Source organism: Chlorocebus sabaeus, chromosome 7 (genome assembly GCF_047675955.1).
Source record: "Chlorocebus sabaeus isolate Y175 chromosome 7, mChlSab1.0.hap1, whole genome shotgun sequence".
Taxonomy (NCBI): Eukaryota; Metazoa; Chordata; class Mammalia; order Primates; family Cercopithecidae; genus Chlorocebus; species Chlorocebus sabaeus.
In genome coordinates, this window is record NC_132910.1 from 82,009,902 (window position 1) to 82,032,597 (window position 22,696).

A 22,696-nucleotide genomic window follows, 5' to 3' on the forward strand; every position below is an offset into this window, starting at 1 on the left:
TATTTCTCCTGCCTCAGCCTCCTGAGTAGTGGGGATTACAGGCCTGCACCACCATGACCAGTTAATTTTTGTATATTTAAATTTGATTTTAAAGGACACATAGATGTGTAGTCTACTGGGAAAACATGGGATAGGTCTATCTTATCTATAAACAATTTGAGGGCTGAGCATAGTGACTCTTGCCTGTAATCCCAGTGCTGAGGCCAAGATGGGAGGGTAGCTTGAACCCAGGAGCTTGAGGTTACAGTGAGTATGATCACATAACTGCACTCCAGACTGTGCAACACAGCAAGACCTTCTCTCAAAACATATTATTAATGATATTAATAATAATTTGAGGAGAGGTACTATTTTCTTAACCATATTTTCAACATGTAGTCTGGCACATTATAAGCACCTAATAAATACAAGTTTAAAAAAATGAATGCATTAATTGTTGCAAAAGTAATTATTATGCCCTTTTTATAACTATTTATTACAAACTTTACCTATTCAATTTATAATTCAAATGCTATTAAGTTTAACATTTTAGAGAATAATTGTTTTGCCAATTGTTCTAGGTCAAGTTATAGTCTGTGAAATATTCTTTACTCATTGTATTAGAATGCACTTATTCTTTAGTGAAAGTAATTTTGTATATCAAACAGTATACATGCACATCAACATCATTTATCTAGATGTAAATGTTAACTCAGTGACAGAGGCATAACAGTGGTAAATTAAATTTATGAGTCAGCATCAAGGATAAGGGAATATGTAAAGATGTTTGCTTCTACTTCATTGTTATGGGTGATATCAAGGAATCTGATATTTTGACATAAAGTACAGTAACATGCAAGTAACTACAGTTTTAATGGAATATGCAGTCTTGCTAACCTGGATTTCAAGTTCTATGTTTGTAAAATTCTAATAAATTGATGTTCAACAGGAAAACTTTGACAATGCTTCTTTGATAAAAAATAAAATGTAATGAGAGCACCTATTTCATAATTAGGTAACTTAAGTTTACGAAATTATAATGTCAGCCCACCATTATAAGAAAAGCAAAATTCTATTTTTAAGTTAAAAAAAATAAAGATGAGTAGAATTATTTTATATAACATGCAAACAGGACACTGATAGTAAGCTTAATTAAAGAAGAAATCTACCGTTTGATCTTGTTAAAATGTTAGCTAATATGGAATCCAAATTTACTTCTAAACACCAAATTAAAGAGGTGATGTAGAACTCAGGTGAGGTCAACAGTGTGACAGAATTGAGATTAAATTTGTGTCTTTTTCCAGATATTTATCTGTTCAATTTTAGCTAGTTATTTAATTTCTTATTTCATTGGATTCCCCAATGGAAAAATTAGGAATATAAATAAATAAGAATTTCTAAAATTGAATTTATAGCAAGCATTGGTATGTATAATAGTCTTTAAAAATATGTTGTGCTTTGGAATTGAATCTGGGATCATCTTGGAGACTGATAATTCACATTGTCACTATGAAAAACATTACTGTAATAAAAAAGCATGCTTAATTTGTGTTTAACACAGCATGAGCCAGATTTTAGCACAACTCTTACCTGCTATTTTGTTTTCTAAGAATTGCTATCAAGGAACTCTGGACAAGACAATATTTAAATCATTTTATTTAAGTATTATGAAGTATGTCATATGCATTATATAAATGATGTAATTTACATGTATTTCCAGTGTAATGAAAACAACAGCTTTGCATAAATAAAAATATCCTCATATTTTATAATAACTCATTACATTTTTATTTCAAAGCTCCCAGTTTTCTGAACTGAGTTGACAGTAAAAGATATAATGTCAAAATTTAAATATGCCAGTTAACAGTTATTGCTATCTCAGAACTTCCCAATAAATTAAATTTAAAATGACTATTAAAAGCTCACTCATTTACCATCTTTTACCCCATCTTTATCTAAATGATTTACCAATTAATGAGATTTTAATAGTCATTTTACAGAGATGGAGAATTAACCATGATTCTACATTTCTGTCTGTTAAAACCCCCTCTCATTACTTGGGCAGTGCTCCAGCCCACAGCAATCTGCTTGCTGACTTTTTCTCTACTTCTCATGACCATGTTGGTGGCCAGCTCAGAATGAAAACTGGGATAAAATTGGGTAAAATATCTGCCAATATGGCTGTTCATGTCTTGGTTGAAACAAAAGTTTTCATACCTAACCCATATTTTTCTCTTTTTCTGCAGAATTCTATGGTCAATTTAGCTTGAAGTCAAGAGGATCTACAGGGGCAAGACATGACAAATCCAATTGTAACAGACCTTATCTTCTACAATTCTGTATGTATATGAGCACGCCAGGAGTTTTTACCACATCTTTCTGATTTCCAATTGGCCAAAAATGTCCACTTTCATCTCATACAAGTGAAACTGCACCCCATTCCTCAACAGCTTTGGGAACCCCTATATACCTGCAAAACTTTGGGGATATAATCAGTGGCCTACTGGAGATAGTGATATGTTCTTTCCTGTCATTCAGGAGTTGTGAGGAGCTTGAGACTGTCTTTATTCTTTCCTGAATAATTCTTGCCCCATCATGCTATCTCTTGCTAAGTTCCCTATTTCATATTCTATACAATAATCACAATTCTAACAATGGGTATACAGGCATGAAAATAAATATTTATGACATATTATGCAGGCCATGCCATACCACATAATCAAGATTAATAGAACACAAAGAGAGCAATATAGAGAATATGCAATATTTAAGAACATATTGGGGACTGAGCAAAATGTTTTGCTTAATAAGGTAATGACAAGCATCCTTGTTTTATTGAGCTTCTTTTTAGTGCACTTTGCAAATATTGCATATTTTATAAAGTGAAAGGTTTATGGCAACCCTGCATGGAGCAATTCTATCAGTGCCATTTTTTCTAACAGCATATTACCACTTTGTATCTCTATGTCACATTTTAGTAATTCTCATAATATTTCAAACTTTTTCATTATTATTGTATCTGTTATGGTGATTAGTCATGATCTTTGATGTTACTATTGTAACTTTTTTGGGGTATCATAAATTGTGTCCATACAAAAGGAGAATTTAGCTGATAAATGCTGTGTGTGTTCTGATGCTCCATCAAAGAATCGTTCCCATCTTTCTCCCTCTCCTTAAACCTCCCTGTTCTCTGAGACACAGCGATATTGAAATTAGACCAATGAATAACCCTACAATGGCCTCTAAGTGTTCAAGTGAAAGGAACATTTGCACATCTCTCACTTTAAATCAGGAGCTAGAAATAATTAAGCTTAGCGAGGAAGTCGAGTCAAAAGCTGAGATAGGCTGAAAGCTAGGTCTCTTGTGCCAAACAGCCAAGTTATGATAGTAAAGAATAAGTTCTTAAAGGAAATTAAAAGTGTTAATCCAGTGATATAGTTTGGCTATGATCACACCCAAATATCATCTTGAATTCCCACATTGTTGGAGGAACATGATGAAAGGTAATTGAATCATGGAGGCAGGTCTTTACCATGCTGTTCTCTTGATAGTGAATAAGTCTGGTGGGATCTGATGGCTTTAAAAAGGTGAGTTTCCCTGCAAAAGTCTTCTTCTCTTGTCTCATGCCATGTGAGACGTGCCGCTCACTTTTCACCATGACTGTGAGGCTTCCCCACCCACGTGGAACTGTAAGTCCAATAAACATTTTCCTTTGTAAATTTCCAATTGTCTTTTGTAAATTGGCATGTCTTTATCAGCAATGTGAAAATGGGCTAATATAGTAAATTAGTACCAGCAGAATGGGTCGTTGCTGAAAAGATACCCCAAAATTTTGAAGCAACTTGGGAATTGGGTAACAGGCAGAAGTTGAAACAGTTTGGAGGTCTCAGAAGAAGACAGGAAAATGTGGGAAAGTTTGGAACTCCCTAGAGACTTGTTGAATGTCTTTGACCAAAATGCTGATAATGACATAAACAATGAAATACAGTCTGAGGGGGTCTCAGATGGAGATGAGGATCTTGTTAGGAACTGGAGCAAAGGTGACACTTGTTATGTTTTAGCAAAGAGACTGGTAGCATTTTGCCCCTACTCTAGAGATTTGTGGAATTTGAACTTGAGAGAGATGATTCAGGGTATGTGGTGGAAGACATTTCTAGGCAAGCAAAGAATTCAAGAATTGCCTTGGGTGCTGTTAAAGGCATTCAGTTTGAAAAGAGAAACAGAGCATAACATTTTGGGAGATTTGCAGCCTGACAATGCAATAGCAAAGAAAATCCCATTTTCTGAGGAGAAATTCCAGCTGGCTATAGAAATTTGTGTAAGCAATGAAGAGTCGAATGTCAATCTCCAAGACAATGAAAAAAAATGTCTCCAGGGCATGTCAGAGGTCTTTAAGGCAGCCCATCTCATCACAGGCCCAGAGGTTTAGGAGGAAAAATTGGTTCTGTGAGCTGTGCCCAGGGACCCTCTGCTATGTGCATTCTTGGGACCTGGTGCCCTACGTCCTAGCTGCTTCAGCTGTGACAAAAAAGGTCCAAGGTATGACTCAGACTGTTGCTTCAGAGGGTGGAAGCCCCAGGCCTTGGCAGTTTCCATGTAGTGTTGAGCCTGTGGACACACAAAAGTCAAGAATTGAAGTATGGGAACCTCCACCTAGATTTCAAAGAATGTATGGAGACACCTGGATGCCCAGGCAGAAGTTTGCTACAGGGGCAGTGCCCTCATGGAAAACCTCTGCTAGCATGGTGTGGAAGGGTAATGTGGGCTGGAAGCCTCCACACAAAGTCCCTACCAGGGTACTGCCTAGTGGAGCTGAGAGAAGAGGGCCACCATCTTCCAGATCATAGAATGTTAGATCCACCAGTGCTTGTACCTCATGCCAGGAAAAGCCACGGTCAACACAAGCCTGGGAAAGCAACCAGCAGTGATGGGGGGCTGTATCCTGCAAAGTCACAGGAGCAGAGATGCTCAAGGACATGGAGCCCACCTCTTGCATCAGTGTGACCTGGATGTGAGACCTGGAATCAAAGGAGATCATTTTGGAGCCTTAAGATTTGACTGGCTTACTGGATTTCAGACTTGCATGGAGTCTGTAGCCCCTTTGTTTTGGCCAATTTCTCCCATTTGGAACAGCTTTATTTACCCAATGCCTGTACCATCATTATATCTAGGAAGTAACTAACTTGCTTTTGATTTTACCGGTTCACAGGTGAAAGGGACTTGTTTTGTCTCAGATGACACTTTGAACTTGACTTTTGAGTTAATGCTGAAATTACTTAAGACTTTGGGGAACTGTTGGAAGGTTGATTGGTTTTGATATGTGAGGACAAGAGCTTTGGGAGGGGCCAGGGGCAGAGTGATATGGTTTGACTGTGTTCCCACTGAAATCTCCTCTTGAATTCCCATGTGTTGTGGGAGGGACACAGTGGGAGGCAATTGAATCATGGGGTCAGCTCTTTCCCATACTATTCCCATGATAGTGAATAAGTCTCAAAATATCTGATGATATTTCTAAAAGGGAGTTTCCCTGTACAGGCCTTCTGTTGTCTGTTGCCATGTGAGATGGGCTTTTCACCTTCCTCCATGATTCTGCAACCTCCCCAGCCACATGGAACTGTACATCTAATAAATATGCTTCTTTTGTAAATTGCCCACTCTTGGGTATGTCTTTCATAGTGTGAAAACGCACTACTACACCCAGTAAACACATGAATGGTATGAAAGCAAAACAGCCTTATTGCCAATATGGAGACAGTTTTAGGGGTCTGGAATAGAAGATAAAACAAGCAACAACATTCTATTTAAGCCAAAGCTATACCAGAGCAAGACCCTAACTTACTTTAATTATATAAAGGCTGGGAGAGGTAAGGCAGCTTCAGAAGAAAAGTCGGAAGGTAGCAGAGTTTGGATCATGAACTTTAAGGCAAGAAGCTGTGTGTATAACAATAAAAGCACAAGATAAAGCAGCAAGTGCTAAAGTAGAAGCTGTAGTAAGTTACCCAGAAGATCTATCTAAGATAACTAATAAAGATAGCCATACTAAACAACATAATTTCACTGTAGATAAAATAGCTTTCTATTGGAAGAAAATGCTATCTAGTACTTTCACAGCCAGAGAGGAGAAATCAAGGCCTGGCTTCAGAACTTCATAGGACAGCCTTTCTTCTTAGGAGCTAACACAGCTGATGACTTTTAGTTGAAGCTAGTGCTTATATACTATTCTTAAAATCCTAGGGCCCTAGTTCAAGATAAGCCTGGCCAACATGATGAAACCCCATCTCTACAAAAAATGCAAAAAATAAAAAAAAAAAAATAGCTGGGCATGGTATCGCACACCTGTAGTCCCAGCTACTCAGGAGGCTGAGGCACAAGAATCACTTGAACCCAGCGGAGGTTACAGTCAGACGAGTTTGTGCCACTGCACTCCAGCCTGGGTGATGGTGAGACTGTCTCAATAAAAATTATATAAATAAATAAATAAATAAATAATAAGAAGAAAACAAAAAAATCCTAGGTCCCCTACAAATTATCCTAAATTTACTCTGTGTGTTCTCTGTAAATGAATCAGCAAAGCCTGGATCATAGTACATTTGTTTACACCATGGTTTACTGAATATTTCAAGCCAATTGTTGAGACCTACTGCTCAGAAAAAAATATTTTTCCAAACATTAGTTATTGAAAATGCATCTACTCACCCTATGTCTCTAATAGAGATGTACAAAGATATTAATTGTTCATTTCCTGCCTGCTAATACAATATTCATTCTGCAGCCCATGGGTCAAGAAGTAGTTTTCACTTTCAAGTCTTATTATTTAAGAAATATACTTTGTAAGGTTATAGCCGCCATAGATGATGGCTCCTCTGATGGATCTGTGCAAAGTAAATTTACTTCTATACTTTAAAAGCATCCATTCAGTCAATTATACTATGTACTGGATTCTTTTTTAGGAGAGAATGGTCCCAGAATGTGTAAGACAATACTTTATAGCTGTTATGTAATTCCTTTGATTTTACTCCCACTTCTCTGCTTGTACCTTCTCTATTTTGTAGGATCCTTGTTTTCTTTCTCTTGCCTTTTCCTTACCTGTAGATGTTCCACAGGGCTCAATTCCTATTTGACTTTTACCTTCCTTGTCAATGTTCAATTTACTTCAGGCTCATGGCTTTTACCCACATCTTTATAAAAATAATTTCAATCTCTAAAACTCACAAACCACATTTTCATATTTTTAACAATCATCTGGATATTGCCTTCTAGTTGTTCAACAGAAAATTTAAATCAAAAATATTTTCAAAGTATTGTATTTTTGCATCATATTATATCATAATTTTCTCCAAAATTGCATCATAAGTCTAGGAAGCATGTGAATAGTCTCTTCTTTTCCCCAAAGGTACACTTTAATTATGTATGAGTTGCTCTTTTGCTAAAATTTCGTCAGGTATTCTTACTCACAAAAGTATAATATCATTCTGTGTACAATGACATACAAAACTCTTATAACTTAAGTCACATAATCATATAATTTGTTTCTCAGCTAAACAAACTTTGGCCATAAAAAGTAAAAATTACTGTACATGTGCTTTGATTGAGACTTCTGTTTTAATTTCTGCTTCATCCTCTTACTTCAACTTTCCTGTCTTTGTAAGAGCTGGAGTCTCACTCCACAAACTTAGTTACAAAGTTAGGTACTTATGCTTTTGGACACAGTACTTCAAGATAGTCGTACTTATTTATTATTATTATTTTTTTCTGCTTCTAAGTACTTTCCAGACATTTTCAACCACTGTGCAGCTGACGGTTGGGACCATATTTTTCACCCCAGAAAATCTTAGGGCTAACCTGAAATAAAATTGGGCTTGCTTACCTTCAAAGTGACTGATTCTGATCATCCCCTTTCTGCTTGGGTGATCAGGTGCCTCATCTGACTTGCTTTTCTTCCTTTATTCCATGAAAATTGTCCTGCTTTTATCCTATTTTCTACTTCTCTGCTTCTACAATATTTGCTGAGTTCCTAATGTAATCTACATTATAATCAACTTATCATAATTTTAAGTAAATATCATGTTTGAAATTCATTGTATTTTAAAAATATATATCAATGTTTTATCTCCTATAATTATAATTGAGTACAATTATATAATTAAAATTTATTTAATAAGTGTTGTATTTTACCTATATAAAAATGCATGTATGTATACATACATATTTATTTATAAATATACACTATATTTTATTAACATTATAATGTATGATAAGATGTATGATAAGAATCACATGAAAATGTTTAATAAATTAATTTGTTTTTCTTATTATAAGTATTCAGAGCTCTGATAGTGGATATTTTTATTTGAAAAGTACATTTTTACGTGGTTAGGAGAAAAAGGACAAATTAAACTAAATCAGTTCAAAGATAAAATATAATCTGTTTTGGTGGAAAAGCCACTTTTTAGTTAACATTTTTTTGTGAATTGTGCTTGTTAATGCATTTGTGTGATTATAATTTATATATATATATATAAGCTATTCTTTTTTCATGTTTACATCTTGATAATTCTGCATGCCACTATTCTTGGCAAACAGTTTACAGCAGTGTCTTATTGGCTGGAGGTTGTAATTCAACATATATTTTAAGTACTTACACTTTCTCTCTTTGTAGTTATTCTCATTCATCTATTGAATACAATGTCTTACAGACATGCTTTGGGGATTTTATTTGTATTTATTCCCCATAAATCTTCAGGTTAGCAAGCTCATAAACTACTAACTATCTCTTTATTGCCTGCAGACTGGCTGACTTCCAGTACCTCATTGCTAGCAATTCTGTTTAGTCTTTTCATGTTATTTGTTTAATGCATAATTTCTTTAAGGCCTGCTGAACACTGTTGTTTATAATGTTTCTCTTAATTGAACAGTCACATGGGTACAAGAAGATACATTCTGAAAGGTCAGAAACAAAAGTATGAGAATTAGTAAACTGAAAGTACAAAAGTGTTGTTTAAGCAAAGTTGTCTTTCTGAGAAAATAGAAACACGTTTGATATTAGCTAAATAAAGTATACATATATATAACTTTCTTCTGTTATAAAATGCTTTCTGGATACCCTGACATATACTTAAATTCTCTTCATATGAAATTATATTTTATTTTTGCTCTCATTTCTGTTTCTGGTCTCTTACCCAGTTTTACAGGCTGAACAACATAAATTTCTGAATTTTTATATGCTGAAATCCATTTATATTGAAATAAAAACAGTTGAGACAAGTGTTGTGAAATATTTTATTGGGGATGATTTTATTCAACACAAGAAAAATTTCCTTTTTCAGAGTCTATTCAACTTTTTTTTTTTACTGTAATATATTTTTGCTGTTTGGTAGTAACAGCAAGAAATAGCTAACTATTGGGCATAATATTTCATATTTTTTAAATTTTAAGGATGTATATTCTTATGGTTGTTCTCTATTTTATATCATTTTCATAACTTTTTATAAGTTTTTCACATAATCACATTAAAAATAATACTGCTATTTAACACAGCTGATAAGTTCATCTTTGGCTCATGAAAGCTGGGTGGTTGGAGTTCAGTATTCTGTGAAGTGCATGCAATACTACGCCCACATTACTAGAATGAACAGGTGTAAAATTAAAGCCTTGTCTAAGCTCTTGGAGTATAAAAAGATTTAGAAACAAGAGGCTCAAATGATAATTATCAGAACACAAAACACTTCATTAATTATATAGACATAATAAAATTAAGATATGATAAAATCTGGAAAATTATGACAGAAAAAGAATGAGAAATAGGTTTACTTTTATCTCTTTAACTGCAAATTAAAGAAGAAAATGAGAAATACACAAACCTGCAAAATGATTTTTGTTCCTATTGTAATCACATGACATTTAGGATACTGTCATAATAAGAATGTTGATGACTAGCTCCTTGCGTTTTAAAAAACACTATTAAAAATGCAGTATTATTTTTAATTTATTTTTTCTTTTTCATAATGAGAATATCAACTGATGACGTTGCCCAAGAGCTTGAATTCCTATTAAAATGTTATCTGCCAATATTTCTATAGTGTAAATACCATGAAGCATCCATAAAGTTTGTGGTTTAAGAGTAAATAATATTATTGACTAAAAAATATATAAATAATAAAATACAAAAATTAGGTCAAAATATTGTTTTCACAATTCCATCAACCTATTTGATTAGCTACAAAAATTTATATATGCAATGTTATTAAATGACATAAATATTAAAATATTATTCTTCTGATTACCGAGTATTGAAAATCTTGTTAATGAACAGCAAAGGCAAGGGTTTTAGTTCATTGGTGGCTACAGTCACAACTGTGCTCTCTCTAAACTGTGTTCTTATGTAAATGTTCACTTAAAAACATTAGAGCATATTTGATGTATTAATCTATTTCTGCATCCAGTGAGTTAGTAAGAAAGAACAAGAAAGAAGCAAAGTATATGACTTTATGAAATGTTATAAACATTAGGGATACAACCTTAGCCTCGCCTTAGCCTTGCCTACAAAGTATGTATCTATTCAGGCTTTTCATCAACTTCATTAGTTACATTGGATACACTGCTGAGGGTGTAATTTTAACTTACATTTGAAGTTCTGATTGCTGCTGCTTGCTACATGCCTGGTAGTGCAATTAAAATTGAAATTGCCCACATGTATATGAACAGTTTATTAATTTTTTTCTCAAATCTAAGAAAATTTGATGTAATACATTCATGCATCATGAAGAAGAAATGATCAAAGTGCTTATAACTCCCTACTCTCTGGCATATTGTCCTGAAAATTCCAGCTGCCAAGGCCTTCTGAACTTTAATTTCTTACTGTAAAACTCAGCAAAATTGCCACAATCTACTTCAGTTTTCATTCCCTACACCAATATCTAGAAATTGCCTCCATCCAAAAGACTATAACATGCCTTCATGTGTTTGCCTTTACTCAGGGATCACAGTCTTACGTGTGTGTTGAAAAATATTTGAAAACAGTTGGTTCACATATTTTACAAATGTTAAAATTGGCTTTTTATGTGAAGAATAATTCCATTTCTCACTGTGGAAAGAAATAGAATAGTACGAATAAAGTTTTAGGTTAAATATGTGACATAACTCAGTACGAGATTATATACAGATTTAGATAGATACCTGAAATCTCAATCTATCAATCTATTGAACTATCTATCTATAAATAAATCAGACCAGTAATTACCTACAGATAATGGAAGAGATTGAATATGTTCATTTAGAACAGGATTCTTCAAAGGTGTATACAGTGTTTTCTTTCTTAACTGGATTTTAAGTGGATGGGTTTCACTATGATAGTTCCCTCTTATCTATGGACAGTATTTTCCAAGTCCCCTAGTGAATGCCTAAAACCAGTAATAGTACTGAACCCTATATATATTATACTATGCTTTATTCAATATACATGCATACCTAGGATAAAGTTTAACTTATTTTTATTCTTTAAACTTTATAAATTAGACCCAGGAAGAGATTAACAATAGTAACTAATAATAAAAAGGAACAATTGTAACAATATACTATAATAAAAGTTATGAGAACATAGCACTCACCTATTTTTGGACCTAGGTTGACCATGGGCAACTGAAACTGCTGAAAGTAAAATCCAGGATAGGAAAACCATGGATAAGGGAGAACCAGTATACATTTCTTTTTGTTTTTTCCTATTTGATTGATTTATTTTAACACTGTACCTTCATGCATGTTGCCTCTACCTAAAACACACACCACTCCACTCTCCACATCTGTTCAACTGATGAACAAAAATGCATGTAGGCATTCTCGTTTTATTTTTCTCTGCTTTATTGTGTTTCACAGATACTGATAGAGACTGGAGGCAGAGAAATTCTAGACAGACAGGGGTGGGTCCCTGGTGAAATCCCACCTCCAAGCCAAAAAGCCGGAAACGTGTGACCCAGTGAGAACTTCTATTCCTGTTTGCTGCTCCCAATTGCTTCTTCCTGAATAATGCCTCTTTCTCCAAAACAATGTTGCCTTTTCCAAAACTACCCATGTTCCACTCCATCCCCTGATCTTGTGCTTATAAAGACCCCAGACTCAGTGGGTAGAAGGGAGAAATCGCTTGACTACAGGAAAGATGGCTTGACTAGGGTAGAGATCGTTTGACTTTGGGGAAGAGACAACCTGACTTCAGGGAAGGTGATCTATCCTTCCTATCCCCATTCCAACTCCCCTGTCCACTGAGAGCCATTTTCATAGCTCAATAAAATTATCCACCTTCACCATTCTTCAATTAGTCTGCATGACCTCATTTTTCTTGGACACCGGAAAAGAGTTCAGGACCTACTGAGTGCAGGTACCCAGAAAGTCCATCATACTGGCCCTTTGCCCTAGCTGATGGAGGACAGCCGCCTCACACAATGAGGCAAGGGGTCAATTGAACTGCTAATACACAGCCATCTGCAGACAGCAGAGCTAAGAAAGCATTGTAACACTCTCTCTGGGACTTTGGGGTTGCAGACACACCTAGGCACCACCACAGGCTCTCCATGGAGCTTGCTCACGTGCTCCCTCTCACAAAGGGTTGAGCACAGGGATCTGAGTAAACAGGGCTCCCTTGTTGCAAGTCTGATGAAGGGGTTGAGAAAAATCCTGCATGAATACTGTATTATTTAGAAACTGAAGGTTTGTGGTAACACCGTGTTGTGCAACTCCAAAAATGCTATTTTTTCCAACAGCATGTGCTCACTTCATGTATATGTTTCACATTATGGTAATTCTCAAAATATTTCAAACTTCTTCTTATTATTAAATCTGTTAAGTTGATCTGTGGTAAGTGATATTTGATGCTGCTATTGTAATTACTTCTTGCCCAATAACATGCAGAATGTGTTCTGTTACTAAAATGACACCTCAATTTCAATTTGAAAACACCTGTAGGAAGGCTTTGCTGAAGCTCTAGACTAGAGCATTACAAATTGGTAATATCTACCCATAGCATGTGTACTTCTCCTTTGTAGTGGTTATTATATTTATTAAACAAAAATATGCAATCATTCATTTTATGTATATTTTACCTGCTAGAATATAAGCTCATCTGTGTTGATTTTACCCAAATGTGTATTTTTACTGGTAAATAAATATTTACACGTACTAATAGCTCAATACATTTTTATTGAATGATAAAATATAATGAAGCTACATACTGTTAACAGGATTGTACTTAAACCTAAAGTCTTTTTGCAAGTTATAGATGGTTTTACCCATGAATTTGCTGCAGGACATACAGACCAGCAGAGTCTCCTTTCTACTCCAAAAATAAGAGATATTCTTAGAATGGTAGATGGAACGATTCAGGATTCTAAATTGCCTCAAAATAATACAGTAGGTGAGAGATGTGAAAACTTAACAGTAACTAAAGAGAGATAAGTTACAATGCTACTATAAAAATATACTTCAAATATTTTAAATACATAGAGAATAAAAATTATTTGAAAAAAATTTGAGAAAAAGCCAATCTTGAATGAATTTGAACTCCATACAAGTTCAAGATCTATATAAAACATATATTAGCATTTACATCTTAGCATGTTACATAAGATATATATTAGCATCTTGCATCTCATACAGTGTAAGATATATATTAGCCTTTTCTATGTCCATGAAAATTTTTGAGTGAAAAGTATTATTCTTATTTCTGGGAAAAGCTAGAATAGAGCTGAAGGCTAAACTTTTGTTGTTTCCACACATTCTTCATTCCCTAAGAGAATCATGCTGACTGTGAGAAAAAAATAATATATATGTATATACATATATACACACACACATCTATATACACATATATACATACATATATATACACACACACACAAATAATAAATCAGACATGTCTTATCATTAAACGATCTATAACTTAGTCTAAAGGGAGAGAAGATAAAAAGTCAGCACGTATCTCAGTATAAGTCTGTGGGTGAGTAGAAGTGGAAATTTTAGATACTAGAATATTAAAGTCTAATTGACAATTTATTTAAATTATGTCATTCACAATTCTTGGTGCATTTATTTTCCAGAATCTTCACTTTTAATTGTAATAGATTTGTTATTGTTCCTTCATCAAAGATGAAATTTAAATGTCATAATATGAAAGAGAGAAAAAATTCTCTACTACTTTCCTTAAATACAATGCATCATGAATCATTTCTGTTTGTGGAACAGTAAAAGTTCAAACACTCAGAGAATATATTGCAAAATCCATAATAAAAAGGTAAAGGTGGCAGTGACATGAGATATTAACATATATAATCTTAACATGACCAAATCTTTAATGAAGCGTTCTCACAAACCATTATAAATATCTATGATATTTATAATATAAAAGAGATCTAACATACACTGCAATTGATCATGGACAGCTAGAGTTCATTTTAATTACTGCCTCAACAATATAATGTGATTCTCCATTTAGCCATAATTTCCTTTGGAATCACTGCATATGAACAGCCTCATTTGAAATATTAGGGAAAAGACAGAAAATATGTATTATCTCTAATAAAAACAATAAATTAAACGTGATTTTTTCTTTAAATTTAGCAAACTGTGTACTAAATCAATTGGAGAAAATGTTTAAGTTTACAATGGTACAATGGAGAGCTTTTATTTATTTATTTATTTATTTTTTTGGAGACAGAGCCTCGTTCTATTGCCCAGGCTGGAGTGCAGTGGCGCGATCTCGGCTCACTGCATCTCCGCTTCCTGCGTTCAAGCAATTCTTCTGCCTCAGACTCCCGAGCAGCTGAGACTCCAAGAGCATACCGCTATGCTCGGCTAATTTGGAAACCTTTTAATGTAGTTTAATTAAGTTAAATCTCATATCTAAATACTGTGCCATAAGCACACTTTAATACTTTGTGTTTCCCTAGAGACCAACTTATGATCCATTACACTTACTCTAAATGTTTCCCCTGTTTTTATACATCCTTATATTTGTAACTTTGCAAATTATAATATAAATTTGTAATAAATTTGTGGGATATTTCTGAATAAAACTTACTGTCATAGTTCAAAAGCACTGATGCACAGCATTGATGTGAGTTCACAGATAACTTTTCCAATATTCCTAATCCCATTTTTTTGTAATTAAAAAGAACTATTGTAAGTTTATTGCCTTCTAATTCTTTGAAAAAACTCTTTGTAAATATTTGCAGTGATTCAATGGAAATCTAATATCTGAATTTCAACAGGTATTACTAACTCTAACTCTTCACTTGTGAGTAAACTTTCTGCCTACTGCATCCTAATGATATTACCTACCTTCTCAGGAGTATCTGTCTCTATTTCTCTCCCTCTCTTTTTCTCTTATCATCCTTTCTCCATTTTTTTCTTCCTTTACTATCCTTTCTGTCTCTTTCTGTCTCATCTAGTCAACTTATTCTTATTACTGGATTCATTCCATCCATATTAATATGTTCAAACTGTAACTGAAAAACTTTTAAAAGAAAATTCAACACTGATTCTTTTGTTAATCACTTTTCCCTCTCCCTTCATGGCTGAAATTTTGGAAAGATTTGTCTTTATTTTATTTGCTCAATTTTTATTTTCTCCTTGTATCATTCAGTTCTCTGGTTAATCAAATGTTTTCATTAAACTAGTTCTCATTATTGTTAAAACAACTACCAAAACACATAACAGGTATTACTTCCATGCTTATCTCATTTGACTTTATTATCTATATATTATATAATAATCACTATTATCATGTTTACTTTTTAGGTTCAGGGATACATATGCAGGTTTGTTATACAGGTAAATGGTATGTCGCAAGGGTTTGGTGTTCAGATTATTTCATCACCCAAGTAATAAGCAGAGTCCCCATCTGATAGTTTTTGTCCCTCGTCACACTCTCCACCCCTCAAGTAGGCCATAGGGTCTGTTGTTCCCTTTTCTGTGTTCATATGTTCTCAATGTTTAGCTTGCACTTATACTCAATAATGGAATTGCTAGGGCGAATGTTAATTCTGTCCTAAGTTCTTTGAGAAATTGCCACACTGCTTTCCACAATGGCTGAACTAATTTACATCCCCACCAGCAGTTTATAAGCATTCCTTTTTCTCAGCAACTTCCCTAGCAACTGCTATTTCTTTAATCCATAATAGCCATTCTGACTGGTGTGAGATAGAATCTCCATTGTGGTATTAATTTGCATTTCTCTAATGATTATTGATGTTGAACATTCTTCACATGTTTGTTGGCTGTATGTATGTCTTATTTTGAAAAGATAGTTAAATTATTTAAACGTATGTTTCAAAGAATTCTAAAACTCCAAGAGCTCGACCTTCATGACTTGGTAAATACTTTCATCACACTAATCTTTAACACCACCCTTTTTGTAAAATGTGTATATCCAACTCTCAATTAAATTCTATTGGTTTAATCTCATACCTATCATCTGCAAAACCGCATAACTACATGGAAACTGAACAACCTGCTCCTGAATGACTACTGGGTACATAACGAAATGAAGGTAGAAATAAAGATGTTCTTTGAAACCAATGAGAACAATGACACAACGTACTAGAATCTCGGGGACACAACATACCAGAATCTTGGGGACACATTTAAAGCAGTGTGTAGAGTGTGGATAGCACTAAATGCTCACAAGAGAAAGCAGGAAAGATCTAAAATCGACACCCTAACATCACATTTAAAAGAACTAGAGAAGCAAGAGCAAACAAATTCAAAAGCTAGCAGAAATCAAGAAATAACTAAGATCAGAGCAGAACTGAAGGAGTTAGAGACACAAAAAACCTTTCAAAAATTCAGTGAATCCAGGAGCTGTTTTTTTGAAAAGATCAACAAAATAGATAGACTGCTTAGCCAGACTAATAAAGAAGAAAAGAGAGAAGAATCAAATAGATGCAATAAAAAATGATAAAGGGGATATCACCACCGATCCCACAGAAACACAAACTGCGATCAGAGAATGCTATAAACACCTCTATGCAAATAAACTAGAAAATCTAGAAAAAATGGATAAGTCCCTGGACACATACACCCTCCCAAGACTAAACCAGGAAGTTGAATCCCTGAAAAGAACAATAACAAATTCTGAAATTGAGGCAGCAATTAATAGCCTACCAACCAAAAAAAGTCCAGAACCAGACGGATTCACAGCAAATTCTACCAGATATATAAAGAGGAGCTGCTATCATTCCTTCTGAAACTATTCCAAACAATACAAAAAGAGGGAACCCTCTCTAACTCATTTTATGAGGCCAGCATCATCCTAATACCAAAACCTGGCAGAGACACAACAGAAAAAGAAAATGTAATCTGTAGTAGCTCCAGTGTTGGTTAGCTCAGATTTGAAATTGTTCAATTAAAACACATTTTGTCTGCAAGTCAAATTATTTTTCCACTAAGCAAAAATGTAAATTTTATTCTCAAGCAAAAATCAAAAACCTATTCTACTGTTTTAAATGTGATAATAAAAAATAGTAAAGTTACTTTATATTGATTTATAATATTACTTTATTGATGTCTGTATTGATAGCACAAAACTCACTAAAGGCAAAGCTCAAATAATTTTTGACTCTTTTGTTGTCAGAAACTCTCAGAAACAAACATTTGTTGAAATAATAAATCATATTTTCTCCCGATAAATTGAATTACAATTGTTTCTTTTCTTATGTAATTCTTTCTTTACCGAAGTATAACTGTTACATTTGGCTAAGAGAGTGATATAGACCCATATATATATTATCTACATGTTTCATCTTGCCAAATGAAACAGTAGGTATTATATATACATATAATTTCTAAATCATGTAATCAGTAGTAACTCATTAAAGGTAAGTGATCGATTTGAACTATTTGCCTTTCATTCATTTTTTAAACATAAATAGACAAAATAAGTGTAAATTAAATTTATAATTCTGATAGAGTGGAGAATATTTTGTGTTCCTCTATATGGGAAATATTATTGAAATTCCAAAATAGTATAATGTTTCTATTTATTTTACAGTTAAAACATTAGCAAAAAAGTTTTAATTATAATTAAATTATTGACAGCTTTAATAAAATTTCATTGAAATAGTCTTACAGCTATTTGAAAATGGCTATAAATCATATGGAAAATATTAGAACTTATACCTGCAATATTAGCTCATCAAATATTTTCCAAAACCCTATGAGGATTATTCAAAGTATTTTCTCAATTTTACTGAAAAAGCCTTTGATAATCTCTAGGTTTTCTTGGTTTTGTTTCTCAAATTGTCTTTGGACATTTACTTAATTGTCTCATTACTTGACATGATCCAATGTGTCTACAAATATTGACATTAAGAAAAAACTCTCTAATTATTCTAAAGACATATGATATGTGGTATGCACAATATAATGCACAATATAAAAGTATTTGCTGGTGTATTCATAGCTGCTAGAGTAAAAATACATATAGGAAAATATATTTGAATGTCTTAAACTTTCCCACATACTCCAAATGGGCTAATTTCACTGATAATCTTATACTGAACTAATAAAAATTGTATTAAATTTTAAAGACTGTGATAAGGGTTTAAATTTAATCCACAGAACACTATTTTAGATAGCTATTACAATAAAATGAATAATAGAAAAGATGAAATTTCAATACATTACATATTTTGTTAGAAACTATAAAATATTAAATGATAGCAAAGATATTTAAACATAGCTTATTAAACCTTACCACATATGTATTTGGACAATCCTATTTCTTGCCTTATCATAATAGATGTATACTGTGCTAGTAATTTGCAAATTCATTAATTCGTTTATCACCTTGCTGGACTTAAATGGAAAGAATTATTATTGTGATCATGATGACAGTTGACTTATATTGTCCAGAATTACATAGATAGCTGATTTTATAGAAAATAAATTCAATTACATTTTTATTAATATATCTTGCCCTAGCTACACAGAGATACCCAAGCATATTAAATTTTGGAAACTGTAAAGGGAATAGTAGAAGGGTATTTTGGGATTATCTGGATATTTAAACACACAGTTAAATAAACACTTCACATAAATCTTTACCTCTGAGCACAAAATACTCAAAATCATAATCCTTGATAAAAACAAAAACAAGTTCATGGAGGGTTGGTCTGACAATAGATGGACTGGGGAAAAATATATTCATTTGCAGAGAATATCTTCAGATAGGTCAAAACAAAGAGAATTCAGGGAGAGCAAATAAACATTTGTAATATACTGTGCAAAATCACTAAAAGCAATTGCTTTGGAAGCCTTACTTCTGCAGAAAATGTTGTTAATCTGAATTCAATCCAAGTCTGTCAAAAATATTGGTGAAAAAATTGTATCTTTATATTTAAGATACCTTCTCCAAAATTCATTTTTTTTCCTAAGAAAGGTAAATTTTCCCTCAAATCGGTCTGTTTAGGCATGAAAATTTAATTAAAACACAGATGATGCCAACAAAATTACTGTTTCGCAGATGCACCAAAATAACTATTGACAAATAGCAAGTGTATTGAAGATGATAATCATGGTTCTGTGAATTGCTGTTATACATCTTTTCAATAAATGATTAGTTTCAATAAACCTAGTTCCCTTCAACACAGATTTGATCAAAGCCATTGTCGATACACAAACTAAAGCTGGCTTCTAAAACAGGATGTGAACTGATGTTAAATTTCTCAGTCTATTCTACTTTGTTACTTCACTGAGTTACCTTAGTTTAATCACCCAAGTCATGACTAAAATTAGGTATCCTTAAAATTATATCTATAAAATAAACCAGAAATATAATTTGTCTTTCCTAAACAATTCATGTCAAAATCATGTGCACACATACGTATACATAAAACATATATTGGAGATGGGCACATGACAAAGCTGAACTGGCTTCTGTTTTTCTTTATCAGTATATGTTTGCTTGATTATAAAAATGTTTCTCAAACTTGAAATAAACAATCTAAAACTATTCACAGTTTATCCTTTGCTTTGGAATATGAAGAGTTCTTAAGTTATAATTACCTTAAACAACTCCAGTTTGCAGGCAGTCCTTGCCCATATTGTCTCAAAATTCAAAAAATTATTAAGATTAACTACAATTCATAAAATTTACCAGACCATGTTTGTATCTAGTAAATTCACATGGATTTTTTGGTAACAGCATCACAATAAATGAATAGAAGATAGACATTTCACTATATTAAATAGCAATGTTTTATTGCTTAATATTTCTAGAAGCATTTTTGAGGATTGATACAACAGTGTGGTTGCCTTAATCTTCCCCTAAGGAAATCTATTCTTGTATATGACTCTACCAAAGACATGAAGGAGGAATGTATTTTGCAGAACACATTTCAACTTTTTTTCAGACAACAAGCACTCCAATGACTAATATTAGGTATGAAAATTTAGAATCTCTCTCAGCTAAATTTATATACCTAACTGGAGGGGAAAGGTGTTAAAGGGAATATACCTTCTCTTTTCTTCCACTAAATATGTTTAATATAGTACATAATAGCATAACTCACAAAAGCAGCACCCTGTGAACAAAAGCTTACATTTTTTTCTATGAGAGACTTATTTATTCTAGCTGGATTAAGGTAAGAAAAAAATATCTACAGGGCATTTTACACTGGGCAATACTGGGTAAACTTACGTGAGAAGACATAACCAAGGAGATTTCTTCCAGTAATCAATTCTTAAGCTTAAAAAACACTTTGGGAGGCCGAGGCAGGTGGATCATGAGGTCAGCAGACAGAGACCATCCTGGCTAACACGGTGAAACCCTATCTCTACTAAAAATACAAAAAAATCAGCTGGGCGTGGTGGCGGGCTCCTGTAGTCCCAGCTACTGGGGAGGCTGAGGCAGGACAATGGCGTAAACCCGGGAGGCGGAGCTTGCAGTGAGCTGAGATCGCGCCACTGCACTCCAGCCTGGGCGACAGAGCCAGACTCCGTCTCAAAAAAAAAAAAAAAAAAAAAAAAAAAAAAGTTCAAAGGACACATGATATTAAAAATTACTGCATTTTCATCAGTCTATTACAGTACTAGATATATTTGTATTCCAAGACGTTAAATATTTTTAAACAAGTTGAGGAGGGAAATAACACAAAGATAAGCACTTACAGTGAGGAGAATTTTTCAAGAAAAATAAGCAAATAAAAAGTCTTCTCTCCTGTAATCCCAGCACTTTGCGCAGCCGAGGCGGGTGGATCACCTGAGGTCAGGAGTTGAAGACAAGCCTGAACAACATGGTGAAACCCCGTTTCTACATAACAAAAATACAAAAATAAGCCGGGCCTGGTGGCGGCCGCCTGTAGTCCCAGCTACTCCGTAGGCTGAGGCAGGAGAATCGCTTGAACCTGGGAGGCGGAAGTTGCAGTTGCAGAGATCGCGCCACTGCACTTCAGCCAGGGCGACAGAGGGAGACTCCGTCTCAAAAAAAAAAAAAAAAAAAAAAAACCTTCTCAAAGAGTAGGTTTTCTTTTTGAAGTGAATTGACATTTATGGAAATAAGATCATTTAATTACATTTAATAAAGAAAATTTATAGTGTGTATTCCTGACTTCTAGCATCAATATATAAAGAATCCTAAAAGTGATCTTTAAAAAAATGTGTTATGTGTTCAGTCCAGTAATACGCAAGCTGTTTTACATCCCTGGGAAAGCTCTTAGTGTTAGTCTTTGTTCTTGATAATTCTTAGAAATGTCAAGGTAAAGTGATTCTTGATCAAGTTGCAGTGAAAGATAAATCTTCTATTTCATTGTAACCTTTATTTGAAAACTGTAATTTTTAGAACATTTATTTTAGACCTAGAAAGGAGAATAAAGAATTTGTTAATTCCATTTTTAAATCACTATGACTTTATATAAAGATTTTGTTAATGCTTAGGACATAAAAAGATCATTATAAACATCAATTTTTAAGCCTTTCTATTTAATGTCATTCAAAGTATAACCATATAATGAACACCATATGCAATTTCATTTGGGGCAACATGTTTACCTGCTTTGTTTCAAAGTAATGACAACTATATTTTAAGCAACAATTCTATCTTGCTGTGTAAGCAAACAAACATTTTATGTACTATTATACTATCTTCTCTCTCTCCCCTTTTGGAGGTTATATGACTCTTTGTATTAAGGTTTACTTAAAATTATACAAAAATAAATCAATGGCAAATTAGAATGTTATGAGTGCAAATGTAGGGCTTGGTAAAAATTCACTCTACATAATTTAAATAAAATTTCAGCAAGTCCCTGCCTATGCAATACCAATAAAATCCCTGAATAGTGAAATATTCACAGATTCAATTACATATATTCTGTATGCATATAACCCAGTAAATACATAGATATTCTTTCCTCATGAAAATGTTTAGGAAATTTTTTTGACAATATGTGGTTTATTTAAAATCTAAGATGGTAGTAAAACGTTTAACTGGTTTCTAAAATAACTGATTAACAGCTGATCACGTATAGTAAGTCATTGTACTTTTTAAAAATCACTAATATTTTTTCTGTTATAAAGGTTTTGGATTAATTGTTGCTGCCATCTGAACATTTGCTTTGCCATTTCAGTAGTGCCCTTTCAAATGTTATGAAAATAAAAACATGTAGTGATGTTAGAGTTAATACTAACAAATACTATACAAATGTTGCATTGCAAATCAATTTTAGAAGCATTGCAG

At 33.4% G+C, this 22,696-nt stretch overlaps 1 long non-coding RNA gene across 1 annotated transcript; it reads right to left on the minus strand.

The window, feature by feature from the left end:
* Positions 1 to 1,617: 1,617 nt before the first annotated feature.
* Positions 1,618 to 20,933, minus strand: LOC140712029 (uncharacterized). The gene is made up of 2 exons (XR_012093449.1): positions 20,663 to 20,933; positions 1,618 to 4,587 (listed from the first exon to the last, which is right to left on the minus strand). It is a non-coding gene; the product is annotated as an uncharacterized lncRNA (long non-coding RNA).
* Between the last annotated feature and the right edge of the window lie 1,763 nt (positions 20,934 to 22,696).